The following is a 15,068-nucleotide window of genomic DNA, read 5'->3' on the forward strand; positions in this document are numbered from 1 at the left end:
ATTTTGAGAAAAAAGAACTTTGTTACCAAATAGTATAGTACTTATGACAATTTCATGATATTTGATCACAGATCAAATAGTCTAAGAATTTAGTTTTGGGTGTCTATGGCCTTTACTTGATTTAAAATAAATAAGAAATTTCATTTGAAATTAGTGAAAGTGGGAGAGAGTTTTAGAAAGAGTTGAATGACCCAAGATTTTAGTAAAAAAGAAATATGGATCATTCCATTTTATTTTAGGCAACCAAACTACATATAAAAGCTTTTATAAAATTTTGAAGGTACACAAGGTAAGGGTAAGACACTTGGCAAATACTTTATCTCAGAACAAAATAACTTTAGAAACTCTTTTTGTGATACTATGACTTGAGGTGACCATATCCACTTTAAAATAAAAGGTTTTTGGCGAGATCTTTTGAATTCAAAATTTAAGTCATAAGACAAAACAAAAGAGGTTTTGTTATTTGACATAAGGTTCAAATATTTTTAAAGAGAGGAGATTCAGGGGATACAAGAGTGGCCATAGCATGAGTGTTTTCTCGAGATAAGAAGATGTAGGTTGAGGTACATTATTCAACAAACATCACTCATCAAACAAAGTCAGACACATTTCAACCAAACACATGACATCACAAGAAAACTTCAAAAAGTTTTTGTTCCCCCTGATTTTTGCACTTCAGACAAATAAATAAGGTTGCAAAAGTTAGGGTGTTACAGTAACCCAACCTATGTGATCGGAAATTCCGTGAACTAGGACCTGGGAAAACAAACCGGAGTAACTGAGTTGAGAGAAAATTTAATACTCCCACTCCGATGCAGATGCAATTCTCTCATAACTATTGTAAGGCAGGTTGACAATGTCTTAATGTGTTCTGAGCGGCTCTTGATGAGCGAAGACGCTGCCCTACAGGGCGATCTTTTGAAGAACACACCTATATGAGTGACACTACTGGTCATAGTGTGGGAGATTTGGGTGAATCTCTAGTAAGCTCATGAAAGACCGAGGAGTATGACTTATAAGCTCCACCCGAGGGGAAGGCTATGGTAGCCTAGTACCGTGCCGGCATTGAGCGAAACTTGCTGCACAAAGACTGACAATTCAAGGCATAGTCCATTGTTCAGTTGTAGTTAAGTGTAGCACCTTTCCTAGGTGGAAGTTCAACTTAACAGTCTCCACTGAAGTGCAGGTATATTAAACAGTGAATGGAACTGATGTGTCATCTGATGTGCATATGAGATCTGGTGGGGGATTGTTGAATGTAGATGGGCTGCAGCTCAATAAAGCAGCCCATGTGGTCTACAATTCCTGAAATCTCAAGGCCCATCACGTTGGCATCCTGGGGCAGCCTTGGGGGACAAAGTTTAGTCCCACATTGCTAGTTGGGAGAGAGTTGGAGTGGTATATAAAGGCTGTTGTTCTAGTCATTCCAAGTGAGTGAGAACAGAAGGAGCCCTCGCGCCTTCCTCCTCCTCCGCCCGCCCCGCCTCGGCTCGGCACAGCACATCACGACACGTCACACACGCACGTCGCGTTTCGTCACTCGAGTTCGAGTTCGAGACACACACAAGGAAGACTAAATTGTTGCTTGGTGCACCAACTGAGTTGGGTACGTGTCGACCTGCATGTGCATGCTCGCCGCGTGTCCCTGGCTTCCTACGCGTGTCAACGCGGTCGGGGTGACTCTCCTCCCAGGCTATACAAGGAGACCGATCAGATCTGGAAAACAGTGCTCTTAGATCTCTCTCGCGAAGTTCCTTTTGCTGTGCTACTCTCTAGTCTTCCCCATCCCGGCGACTGCGTGCACTGCCGTCCGGGAGAGCAGGCCTCCGAAACTCCGTCCGTTGAGATCTTGCACCGGGAGACGGGCGATGATGTTTTTGGGGAGCGTCTCGGCGCGACTGCTCGCTGCTGTTCGTGCTCTTCTTCGACGGTTCGGATGCTTCATCGACAGATCCGACTACACCATGGGCGACATCAACAATACCCATGGTGGTGGTGCTGCTGCTGCTGGTGGTGCGACCTTCCCGGTCGCGATGTACGTGTTTTTCCTCTCCTACCTTGCACTGCTGCTTGTTCCATGTTCAGATCTGATGCATGTGCTTAGTCTGATGTGTGTGGTTAAGTATGCTTGTGCATCTGTAATATTGTTTCCGGTAATTAAACTCACACGGAAATTGCCTAATAATCCAACATGAACTAGTTATTACTATCCTGGATGAGAACTGATTACACAGAAATTGCACTTCTGGCATCTCACTTATCGAACAACCTATTGCGTTGTACAACTTTCATAACAGCCTGGATATTTAAATCCACCAAACTAAAGAGCAACCATCTTACTGTATCTGATATTCTGATCTATATGGCCAATTTTACAAAAAAAAACAAAGATCTTCATGGTGATTTGTTGTTTCATGTTGAGTGTGCATGTTTTATCTAGCATATGTTAAACATGTAGCACCTTTTTTTCCTTCTGGAATTTGGCGTTTGTTTGTGTGCATCCTCCAATTTAGAAGCCAGGACCCAGGGGAACTTCAGAAGAAACTTGTAGGAAGAAGCACCCTCCAACCCTCGCCCAACCCCTCCAACCATCATCCCTCCCTTCACCCCCCCCCCCCCCCCGCCCTGCATGACCCCCCTCCCGCCACCGCCTGGGGCGTCACCGTCAAATCCTGTGTGACACGGCGGCGGTTTTCCTCTAGCGCCGATCTGGGGGAGATGTGGCGGCGACTGCTCATCCTCTTCAAGCGGCGGTGAGGCGGGGTGGCGGCGACTGGGTGGGCCTGTATCAGCCAGCGGCAGCGGCCGCAGTGGCTTGGCGCAGATGTAGGCCCCGATCTGGGCCTGGGCAGGCGACGACGGACCTGCTGCCTCTCGTGTTGTTCTTCATCGGTGACAACCGGAGTCTCCCCTAGGCTACTTCTACATCAGTGTGGATGCCCGGGGTCTGATCCGGGGCGGTGGTCTTCTCCTACGCCGGAGGAGGTCGGCCGGTCTGCGGCGAGTTTGAAAACCGGCCCCGACTTCGGTCATGGCGGACGATGACGGGACCCCTGTTCGTCGCTACCTTGTTGAGAGCATCGTTCTTGCAGCCTGCGTTTCTTCTCGCCTAGGCTGCTCCTTGATCGACCGATGGCCTGTAGACATTGTTTCGGAGCAGACAATGGCTTGAACTGAAAGGAGGAGGAAAACAATGTTTCGGAGCAGACAATGGCTCACAGCGTTGTACATGGCGATCGGCGGGTCGGGGTCAGGTCAGTGTCGCTGACCCCACTGCAGATGTCAAGCTGCGGCGCCGTTCTCGCTGCGTCGCCGTTCTCGCTGCTTACGTGTGCGTTTTTCTGCCGACTATATGTGGGATCCGTTCTAACCTTCGGTGACAGGCCATTGTCCCGCACGAGATCCCTTTCCGCCGCCAGCACTAGACTTCGGGCCACCTCCAGCGACCTCCTGCCCCGCTCACCAACGAATCGGAATCGCCTTCTCCCCCCTGCATGGAATCGCTCCTCAAACACAAACCCTGGCATGGCCATGCTCCCGGCTATACAGAGGAGCAGGAGTAAGCTTTGGTCTTGGCGTCCATGGTGGGTGGTGCCGCGGTAGCAGGTGGGGGTGCAGTGGAACGACGACCGGATGGACCGCGCGCCGCAGATGTGGCAGGCCAGCAAGGCTCTGCTCGCAACCGCCGTGCCCCCGCTGGGTGACGTCGTCCCGACTTGATCGCGAGCTTCCTCCGGGAGGGCGGGAGGCATGCATCAGCTCCACTCTGCTTTCTTCCTAGAGGCCGTGGTCACGGCGGATTCGAGCCTCGTCTGGCGGCCTGTGCGTCCATGTCGATGTTGAGATCGAAGGCCTTCCGGCGAACGCCTGGAGCTTGGCGGCCGTGGAGTCCATCCTGATGTCGCCGGCGTGGGTCGAGCGTCTCCACCCACTCACCTGCAGCCGCGCAGACATGGGAACTTTCCGGCTCACGGCGTGGTGCCTTGACCCGGCGGCGATTGCTAGGGAGGTGGACTTCCATGTGGTCGAGCCTGAAGACCCACCGTCAGCGCAGGACATGGCGGCGCCAGCTGATGCGGTGATCGCTCCCCATGTGCAGGCAATGGTTCACCCGCTCATCGTGCATGTCGTGCGCACTGTGGATTTCCGGAAGCCACCGCGTGCCACCGGAGAGGGAGGCGGCCGCGACGGTGCTGGTCCAACTCTGTGCTGGCCCACGACGCGCCGGTACCCCTACGTGCCTACGACCCCTGACGTTCTGCTCGATGGCGGGACCGCAGCTGGAGGCGGGTCCACTAACCACATGGCAGGCATATCCCACAGTGCGACGTAGCGGACGCTGGCGTCTGGGGTGGTTGTTGTTGCGCCTCCGGCGCGTAGCGCGCGCTGGCGCAAAAGCGGCCGGCGACCGGGACGAAAGGCAAGGGGAGCAGGGCAAAAGGCCGCTCCTCTGCAGGTGTGGTCCAGGCGGAAGCCTCAGGACCGTGTTTGAACCAGGATGAGGTCCAGGCTGCAAACGGCTCTGTGCCAGTTGCGCCGGCCATGGATGGCTTACCTGCTGCCTTGGGCGCAGAAGATAGAGTGGCTTTGGCCTTGGATGCTCGGCCAATGTCGTTTCCAGGGAGCACCCTTGAGGTCGAGACAGAGGGTGCGGGAGGAGACGAGATACAGCGCGACGCCGAGGGCACTGGTTCGATACAGCTGCTCCCCTCCGTGTGCGACGCAAAGGTGCTCGCTCCCTTTTGCCAGGCAGGCAGGAGAAGGTGAACCGGCCTGGGTGCGGCTCGACACCGGCCACTTTTGCGGTGGGGGAGCCCTCGCTAGAGCACGGGCCGGCCCTTGGGCTGGATGCTTTCTGACCCGTGAATGCTAGGGTGGAGGAGGATGTTTCGGGTGATTCTGGCTCGGACATCTTCGTGTTGGGAGCTCCCACAGAAGCCTTGTCGCCGCAAGAGGATGAATCGGGTGATACAGACAAGGAGACCGAGGTGGATACGCTGCCGCCTAGGGGGTCCACTGTGCTTCCCCCGGCAGCGAACTACTCCATCAGATCACCGCTGCTTGCGAACCCGCCGATTGTCTTCTCGCGATCCTGGGCTAGTAACACGGGTGCTGCGCGACCGTTGATCGCTGCGAAACCGCGCACTCTCGGGGAGTTCTTGGAGGCCGCCAAGTCAGGTTCAGATGCGCTGCTGCACGCGCCATCTGTACGACGCCGCTTTCTCGCCATGAACTTCCAGCCGAGACGTAGCTCTCGCATTGCGGGGCAACCAGGTGGGATCTATTCAGAGATGAAAGCGGTGCACAACCTTATGAGGAAGCTTGGGTTGATCTCAGGGGATGCAGTGTCTTCAGAGGCAGCTTTGGTAGCTTACCATAAGATGTATGAGCTGCCCATGATAGACAACATGATCGAAGCAGTGGCAGAGCTCTACGGGTGGACGTTGTCTACTATCAGGGGTTGTTCGCCACCCCTGGTGGGGCAGTCGGGTGGTCGCCTCGTCGCGGCGTGATCCTCACGCCGACGGGACCTCGGGTGTTTACATATCATCTAGATGTCGTATGAACCTAAAGTCATGGTGTGCAACGGGTGTTAGGAGTGTGGTGGACACTACGGGTGCGTCGATTGTATGTCTGCAGGAAACCAAACTTTCAGTTATAACTCACTCTATCGTAATGGAAACCTTAGGCGCGGATTTTGATGCTTACTTCTGCTTGCCGGCTACCGATACGAGGGGTGGGATCATCATAGCTTGGGTTAGCAGATTGGTGCAGCTTGATAACGTGCACGTTGATGTTAACAGTGTCACGGCATGGGTGAACCCTCCGGGTGGGGCGCCGGGGTGGTGGTTGACGTGTGTCTATGGACCGCATGAAGATGCTGACAAAGTCGCCTTCCTCGCAGATCTGCACTAGACCAGGCTTGGGCGCTTTGCGGAGACTTTAATTTGATCTACCGCAATGAGGATAAGAACAATGCTAACCTTAACCGGAGGATGATGGGTAGGTTCAGACGCTTCCTGAACTGTGTGAGCTCAAGGAGGTTTACCTTCATGGGCGTCACTACACTTGGTCGAACGAGAGGGAGCATCCCAATCTTGTGAGACTTGACAGGGTGTTTGTCGCGGCGGGGTGGGAAGAGCTACACAACAGCTGCTCCCTCCGTTGTCTCGCTTTGGTGATAGCCGACAACAACCCCCTACTTCTTGACTGCACTACACATGCTGTGGGAAGAAAGCGCTTCCAATTTGAGCGCTACTGGGTGAAGTTGGATGGCTTTGCCGAGGTGATGCAATCCGCCTGGGTGTGGTTGATGGGGATCCGGACCCCTTACGGCGCCTCACCGCTAAGCTTAAGCGGACGGCTCGCCAACTTATGAGTTGGAGCGATAAGAAGGTTGGAAACATCAAACAGCAGCTGATGACAGCGCGGGAGGTTGTTCCGAGGCTGGATATGGCCATGGAGTCCAGGCTGCTCTCTCCGAACGAGCGCCGCCTACGGGCACTCCTAAAGCGCAACTACCTTGGTTTGGCCTCGTTGGAGCGCACGATGGTGAGACAGAGGGCTAAGACCGCTTGGCTTAGTGAGGGTGACGCAAACACATCATTCTTCCATCAACATGCCTCCTATAGGAGGCAGAAGAACGCTATCCGTAGTCTTCAGGTTGACGGTGCGGTCATTTCGGACCATGCGGCCATGGCTGAGACTTCCTTTAACCACTTCCAGGACCTCCTAGGCACTTCGTTGGACCGGGATTTCTCGCTTGACTTAGACTTCTTGGGCTTGCCCTCAGAAGACTTAACGGAGCTCGAGGCACCGTTCACTGAGGAAGAGATCTCTGAAGTGGTGCGGCGACTTCCTCATGGGAAGGCGCCAGTCCCAGATGGTTTTACGGCGGAGTTCCTCCAAAGTTGTTGGGCCACGGTGCAAGGTGATTTTATGGCCGCTTTTGCCAAGCTGTTCACGATGTGCGGGCGCGGATTCCAAGGCCTTAACCAAGCCTTGATGATTCTGCTGCCCAAACGTCCTGACGCGGCGGCCTTGGGTGACTACCGCCCCATTAGCCTGATTCACATCTTTGCTAAGCTGGCGGCGAAGACCTTGGCAAGCAGGCTCCTAGGATGGGATCACTGGTGAATTGCAACCAATGCACCTTCATTAGGAAGCGTAGCATCTACGACAACTTTATTTTGGTCCAGCAAACGGCGCGGTTCCTACATCGCCTTAAGGAACCCAGGGTGATGCTCAAGATGGACATCGCCAAGGCCTTCGACTCAGTTTCCTGGGGGCTTCTTGTTCAAGTCCTCAGGAAGCTAGGTTTCGGACCAAGGTTCTGCGAGCTTGTGTCAATTCTCTTGTCCACGGCAAGCACAAGGGTGATGCTCAATGGCGAGCCAGGCCCTTCCATTTGGCATCGGAGGGGCTTGAGACAAGGAGACCCTTTGTCGCCATCGTTGTTCGTGTTGATGATGAACACGCTTAGTAGGGAGCTGGCGAAAGCCATGGAGCTGGGCTTGCTGAAGCGCCTAGACCGCAGGGAGCTGACGACTGCGGTCTCGCTCTACGCGGACGATGTAGTGATCTTCTGTCACCCGGATGAGGCGGATCTGCGAGCGGTTCGTGGCATCCTCGAGGTTTTTGGCGAAGCCTCCGGGTTGCGCACCAACTTTGCGAAATGCTCGGTATCCCCTATTGCATGCACGGAGGAGGTAGCTGCGGCTGCATGGGACTCGGTTCCCCTTTTCCCATTGGTTAGGTTAACTGATACGTCTCCAACGTATCGATAATTTCTTGTGTTCCATGCCACATTATTGATGTTATCTACATGTTTTATGCACACTTTATGTCGTATTCGTGCATTTTCTGGAACTAACCTATTAACAAGATGCCGAAGTGCCAGTTCCTGTTTTCTGCTGTTTTTGGTTTCAGAAATCCTAGTAACGAAATATTCTCGAATCGGACGAAATCAACGCCAAAGATCTTAGAATCCCCGGAAGCATCCAGAACACACGAGAGGGACCAGAGGGGGCACGAGGCCCACCACACCATACCCGGCGCGGCCTGGGGGGCCCGCGCCCCCCTAGGGTTTGGCCAGCCCTTCGACCCTCTGACGCCGCCTCTTCGCCTATATAAAGCCCCTGGATCGAAAAACCTCGACGCGTTCGACGAAACCCACGAAAACCTTCCAGAGCCGCCGCCATCGCGAAGCCAAGATCTGGGGGACAGGGTCTCCGTTCCGGCACCCTGCCGGAGCGGGGAAGTGCCCCCGGAAGGCTTCTCCATCGACACCACTGCCATCTCCACCGCCATCTTCATCACCGCTGCCGCTCCCATGAGGAGGGAGTAGTTCTCCATCGAGGCTCGGGGCTGTACCGGTAGCTATGTGGTTCATCTCTCTCCTATGTGTTTCAATACAATAATCTCATGAGCTGCCTTACATGATTGAGATTCATATGATGATGCTTGTAATCTAGATGTCATTATGCTAGTCAAGTGAGTTTTACTTATGTGATCTCCGGAGACTCCTCGTCCCACGTGTGTAAAGGTGACAGAGTGTGTGCACCGTGTGGGTCTCTTAGGCTAGATTTCACGGAATACTTATTCACTCGTTGAATGGCATAGTGAGGTGCTTATTTATATCTCTTTATGATTGCAATGTGTTTGTATCACAATTTATCTATGTGCTACTCTAGTGATGTGTTATTAAAGTAGTTTTATTCCTCCCGCACGTGTGCAAAGGTGACAGATGTGTGTACCGTGTTAGTACTTGGTTTATGCTATGATTATGATCTCTTGTAGATTATGAAGTTAACTATTGCTATGATAATATTGATGTGATCTATTCCTCCTACATATGCATGAAGGTGACAGAGTGTGCATGCTATGCTAGTACTTGGTTTAGTCTCGTTGATCTATCTTACACTAAAGGTTACTAAAATATGAGCATTATTGTGGAAGCTTGTTAACTCCGGCATTGAGGGTTCGTGTAATCCTACGCAATGTGTTCATCATCCAACAAAAGTGTAGAGTATGCATTTATCTGTTCTGTTATGTGATCAATGTTGAGAGTGTCCACTAGTGAAAGTCTAATCCCTAGGCCTTGTTCCTAAATACCGCTGAGTTTCTACCGCTTGTTTCATCGTTTTATCGTTGCTACTATCGTTGCAATACCACCACCATCAACTACACGCCAAGCACTTTTCCGGCACCGTTGCTACCGCTCATACTTATTTATACCACCCGTATTTCACTATCTCTTCGCCGAACTAGTGCACCTATTAGGTGTGTTGGGGACACAAGAGACTTCTTGCTTTGTGGTTGCAGTGGTTGCATGAGAGGGATATCTTTGACCTCTTCCTCCTCGAGTTCGATAAACCTTGGGTATCCACTTAAGGGAAACTTGTCGCTGTTCTACAAACCTCTCGCTCTTGGAGGCCCAACACTGTCTACAAGAATAGAAGCTCCCGTAGACATCAAGCACTTTTCTCGGCGCTCGCTGCCGGGGAGGAAAGGTAAAAGGCTCTCATACTACGGTCTCGAGTTAAAGTATTTTTCTCGGCGCCGTCGTGTGTGTGCTCGAAGCTATTTCCTTTAGATCCTGCAATTGCATCTTTTTGTTTCTTGTTTACACTAGTTTGGCATAATGTACAAGAGTGAGCTTCTTATTCTATTCCCTGATTTAAAACATGGATTGTTTGATGCGAAAATTAAAAAACCTATGAAATCTTATTTGCATGCTGGTAGTAATATTAGTATGAACACTTTGAACACCATTGTTGATAATAATATAGAAAGTTCTAAGCTTGGGGAAGCTGGTTTTCATGATCTTTTTAGTCCCCCAAGCATTGAGGAGAAAATTTTCTTTGATGATACTTTGCCTCCTATTTCTGATGACGATAATGATAGTGGTCTTTTTGTGCCACCTACTATGGAGAGTAAATTTTGTTGTGATTATACTATGCCTCCTACACTTGATGAGAATAATAATGATAGCTACTTTGTTGAATTTGCTCCCACTACAACTAATAAAATTGATTATGCTTATGTGGAGAGTAATAATTTTATGCATGAGACTCATGATAAGAATGCTTTATGTGATAGTTATATTGTTGAGTTTGCTCATGATGCTACTGAAAGTTATTATGAGAGAGGAAAATATGGTTGTAGAAATTTTCATGTTACTAAAATGCCTCTCTATGTGCTGAAATTTTTGAAGCTACACTTGTTTTATCTTCCTATGCTTGTTACTTTGCTCTTCATGAACTTGTTTATTTACAAGATTCCTATGCATAGGAAGCATGTTAGACTTAAATGTGTTTTGAATTTGCCTCTTGATGCTCTCTTTTCCTTCAAATACTATTTCTTGCGAGTGCATCATTAAAACTGCTGAGCCCATCTTAATGGCTAAAAAGAAAGAACTTCTTGGGAGATAACCCATGTGTTATTTTGCTACAGTACTTTGTTTTATATTTGTGTCTTGGAAGTTGTTTACTACTGTAGCAACCTCTCCTTATCTTAGTTTTGTGTTTTGTTGTGCCAAGTAAAGTCTTTGATAGTAAAGTAAGTACTAGATTTGGATTACTGCGTAGAAACAGATTTCTTTGCTGTCACGAATCTGGGTCTAATTCTCTGTAGGTAACTCAGAAAATTATGCCAATTTGCGTGAGTGATCCTCAGATATGTACGCAACTTTCATTCAATTTGAGCATTTTCGTTTGAGCAAGTCTGGTGGCCTAATAAAATCCATCTTTACGGACTGTTCTGTTTTGACAGATTCTGCCTTTTATTTCGCATTGCCTCTTTTGCTATGTTGGATGAATTTCTTTGATCCATTAATGTCCAGTAGCTTTATGCAATGTCCAGAAGTGTTAAGAATGATTGTGTCACCTCTGAACATGTTAATTTTTATTGTCCACTAACCCTCTAATGAGTTGTTTCGAGTTTGGTGTGGAGGAAGTTTTCAAGGGTCAAGAGAGGAGGATGATATACCATGATCAAGGAGAGTGAAAGCTCTAAGCTTGGGGATGCACCCGGTGGTTCACCCCTGCATATATCAAGAAGACTCAAGCATCTAAGCTTGGGGATGCCCAAGGCATCCCCTTCTTCATCAACAAAATTATCAGGTTCCTTCTCTTGAAACTATATTTTTATTCGGTCACATCTTATGTGCTTTACTTGGAGCGTCTGTGTGCTTTTGTTTTTGTTTTTGTTTGAATAAATTGGATTACATCACACTTGTGTGGGAGAGAGACACGCTCCGCTGGTTCATATGAACACATGTGTTCTTAGCTCATAATATTCATGGCGAAGTTTCCTCTTCGTTAAATTGTTATATGGTTGGAATTGGAAAATGATACATGTAGTAATTGCTATAATGTCTTGGGTAATGTGATACTTGGCAATTGTTGTGCTCATGTTTAAGCTCTTGCATCATATACTTTGCACCTATTAGTGAAGAATACATAGAGCATGCTAAAATTTGGTTTGCATAATTGGTCTCTCTAAGGTCTAGATAATTTCTAGTAAGGTGTTTGAACAACAAGGAAGACGATGTATAGTCTTATAATGCTTGTAATATGTCTTTTATGTAAGTTTTGCTGTACTAGTTCATACTTGTGTTTGTTTCAAACAACCTTGCTAGCCTAAACTTTGTATCGAGAGGGAATACTTCTCATGCATCCAAATCCTTGAGCCAAACAACACTATGCCATTTGTGTCCACCATACTACTACATGGTATTTCCTGCCATTCCAAAGTAAATTGCTTGAGTGCTACCTTTAAACAATTCAAAATTTATTACCTCTTATTTGTGTCAATGTTTTATAGCTCATGAGGAAGTATGTGGTGTTTATCTTTCAATCTTGTTGGGCAACTTTCACCAATGGACTAGTGGCTTCATCCGCTTATCCAATAATTTTGCAAAAAGAGCCGGCAATGGGATTCCCAGTCCCAAATTAATTAACAAAAATAGACACTCCTCCATGGTATGTGATTGTTGGACGGCACCCGAAGGATTCGGTTAGCCATGGCTTGTGTAAGCAAAGGTTGGGAGGAGTGTCATCATAATAAAACTAAAATAAAAAGGCACTCCTTCATGGTATGAGATTGTTGGCGGGCACCCGAGGATTCGGTTAGCCATGGTTTGTGAAAGAAAGGTTGGAAGGAGTGCCATCCAAAAATAAAATAAAATGGGAGCCGCTCTTTGAAGGTTTGTCCGGCAAGGGGTTAGAGTACCCGCTACCATTCGTTGACAACAACATACACCTCTCAAAACTTTTTTTTATGCTCTCTTTATGTTTTCAAAATCAAAGCTCTAGCACAAATATAGCAATCGATGCTTTCCTCTTTGAAGGACCATTCTTTTTACTTTTATGTTGAGTCAGTTCACCTATCTCTCTCCACCTCAAGAAGCAAACACTTGTGTGAACTGTGCATTGATTCTTACATATTTGCATATTGCATTTGTTATATTGCTTTGCATTGACAATTATCCATGAGATATACATGTTATAAGTTGGAAGCAACCGCTGAAACTTCATCTTCCTTTGTGTTGCTTCAATACCTTTACTTTGAATTATTACTTTATGAGTTAACTCCTATGCAAGACTTATTGATGCTTGTCTTGAAGTGCTATTCATGAAAAGTCTTTGCCTTATGATTCAGCTTGTTTACCCATGTCATATACATTGTTTTGATCGCTGCATTCACTACATATGCTTTACAAATAGTATGATCAAGTTTATGATGGCATGTCACTCCAGAAATTATCTTTGTTATCGTTTTACCTGCTCGGGACGAGCAGAACTAAGCTTGGGGATGCTGATACGTCTCCAACGTATCGATAATTTCTTGTGTTCCATGCCACATTATTGATGTTATCTACATGTTTTATGCACACTTTATGTCGTATTCGTGCATTTTCTGGAACTAACCTATTAACAAGATGCCGAAGTGCCAGTTCCTGTTTTCGCTGTTTTTGGTTTCGAAATCCTAGTAACGAAATATTCTCGGAATTGGACGAAATCAACGCCAAAGATCTTAGAATCACCGGAAGCATCCGGAACACACGAGAGGGACCGGAGGGGGGCACAGGCCCACCAAACCATACGCTGGCGCGGCCTAGGGGGCCCGCGCCCCCTAGGGTTTGGCCAGCCCTTCGACCCTCTGACGCCGCCTCTTCGCCTATATAAAGCCCCCGGATCGAAAAACCTCGACGCGTTCGACGAAACCCACGAAAACCTTCCCGGAGCCGCCGCCATCGCGAAGCCAAGATCCGGGGGACAGGAGTCTCTGTTCCGGCACCCTGCCGGAGCGGGGAAGTGCCCCCGAAGGCTTCTCCATCGACACCGCTGCCATCTCCACCGCCATCTTCATCACCGCTGCCGCTCCCATGAGGAGGGAGTAGTTCTCCATCGAGGCTCGGGGCTGTACCGGTAGCTATGTGGTTCATCTCTCTCCTATGTGTTTCAATACAATAATCTCATGAGCTGCCTTACATGATTGAGATTCATATGATGATGCTTGTAATCTAGATGTCATTATGCTAGTCAAGTGAGTTTTACTTATGTGATCTCCGGAGACTCCTCGTCCCACGTGTGTAAAGGTGACAGAGTGTGTGCACCGTGTGGGTCTCTTAGGCTAGATTTCATGAATACTTATTCACTGTTGAATGGCATAGTGAGGTGCTTATTTATATCTCTTTATGATTGCAATGTGTTTGTATCACAATTTATCTATGTGCTACTCTAGTGATGTGTTATTAAAGTAGTTTTATTCCTCCTGCACGTGTGCAAAGGTGACAGTGTGTGTACCGTGTTAGTACTTGGTTTATGCTATGATTATGATCTCTTGTAGATTATGAAGTTAACTATTGCTATGATAATATTGATGTGATCTATTCCTCCTACATATGCATGAAGGTGACAGTGTGCATGCTATGCTAGTACTTGGTTTAGTCTGTTGATCTATCTTACACTAAAGGTTACTAAAATATGAGCATCATTGTGGAAGCTTGTTAACTCCGGCATTGAGGGTTCGTGTAATCCTACGCAATGTGTTCATCATCCAACAAAAGTGTAGAGTATGCATTTATCTCGTTCCGTTATGTGATCAATGTTGAGAGTGTCCACTAGTGAAAGTCTAATCCCTAGGCCTTGTTCCTAAATACTGCTGAGTTTCTACTGCTTGTTTACTGTTTTACTGCGTTACTACTGCTGCAATACCACCACCATCAACTACACGCCAAGCACTTTTCTGGCACCGTTGCTACTGCTCATACTTATTTATACCACCCGTATTTCACTATCTCTTCGCCGAACTAGTGCACCTATTAGGTGTGTTGGGGACACAAGAGACTTCTTGCTTTGTGGTTGCAGGGTTGCATGAGAGGGATATCTTTGACCTCTTCCTCCCTGAGTTCGATAAACCTTGGGTATCCACTTAAGGGAAACTTGCTGCTGTTCTACAAACCTCTGCTCTTGGAGGCCCAACACTGTCTACAAGAATAGAAGCTCCCGTAGACATCATTAACCTAACCTAAAAAAAGCCCAATGGATCTATTGGTTAACCCAAAATTTATTTAGGCCCAAAAGGTTCGATCCGTTTTTGCCAAGGGTTAACCGCACCCGTCCCTCCGCCGCCGACCTCCACAATAGCGACTTCACCGGCAGCGGCGCCTCCTCCGCGTCGGTGTCCACATCTTGCGGCGAGCTACGCAGGCCACCCTACCCCGGCCGCGAACCGCCCTCGACGACCCCACGTGCCGCGGTCGGAGCCGCAGACGGCGGCGGGCGCGGCGGCGAGCACCTCCGGCCATGGCCGTGCCCTTGTCACATCGGCGGCGGCGTCCTCTGCACGCGGGTGAAGCGCCCCGTGGCCAGAAAATCCCCGAAGGTCACGACTCTCAGCGGACCTCCGCGCACGCCGCCTCCACCGCGTCGACCTCGTCGGCGACGTCCGCCCACTGACGGCCCCGAATGGAATCGGGTGACTCCTCCGCCTGCGGATCCACCACCAACCTCGTTGGTGCCATCACCGGGACAGCGCCACCTTAGGCACAACCATCCGCA

The sequence above is a fragment of the Lolium rigidum genome, chromosome 3 (genome assembly GCF_022539505.1).
Source record: "Lolium rigidum isolate FL_2022 chromosome 3, APGP_CSIRO_Lrig_0.1, whole genome shotgun sequence".
NCBI lineage: Eukaryota > Viridiplantae > Streptophyta > Magnoliopsida > Poales > Poaceae > Lolium > Lolium rigidum.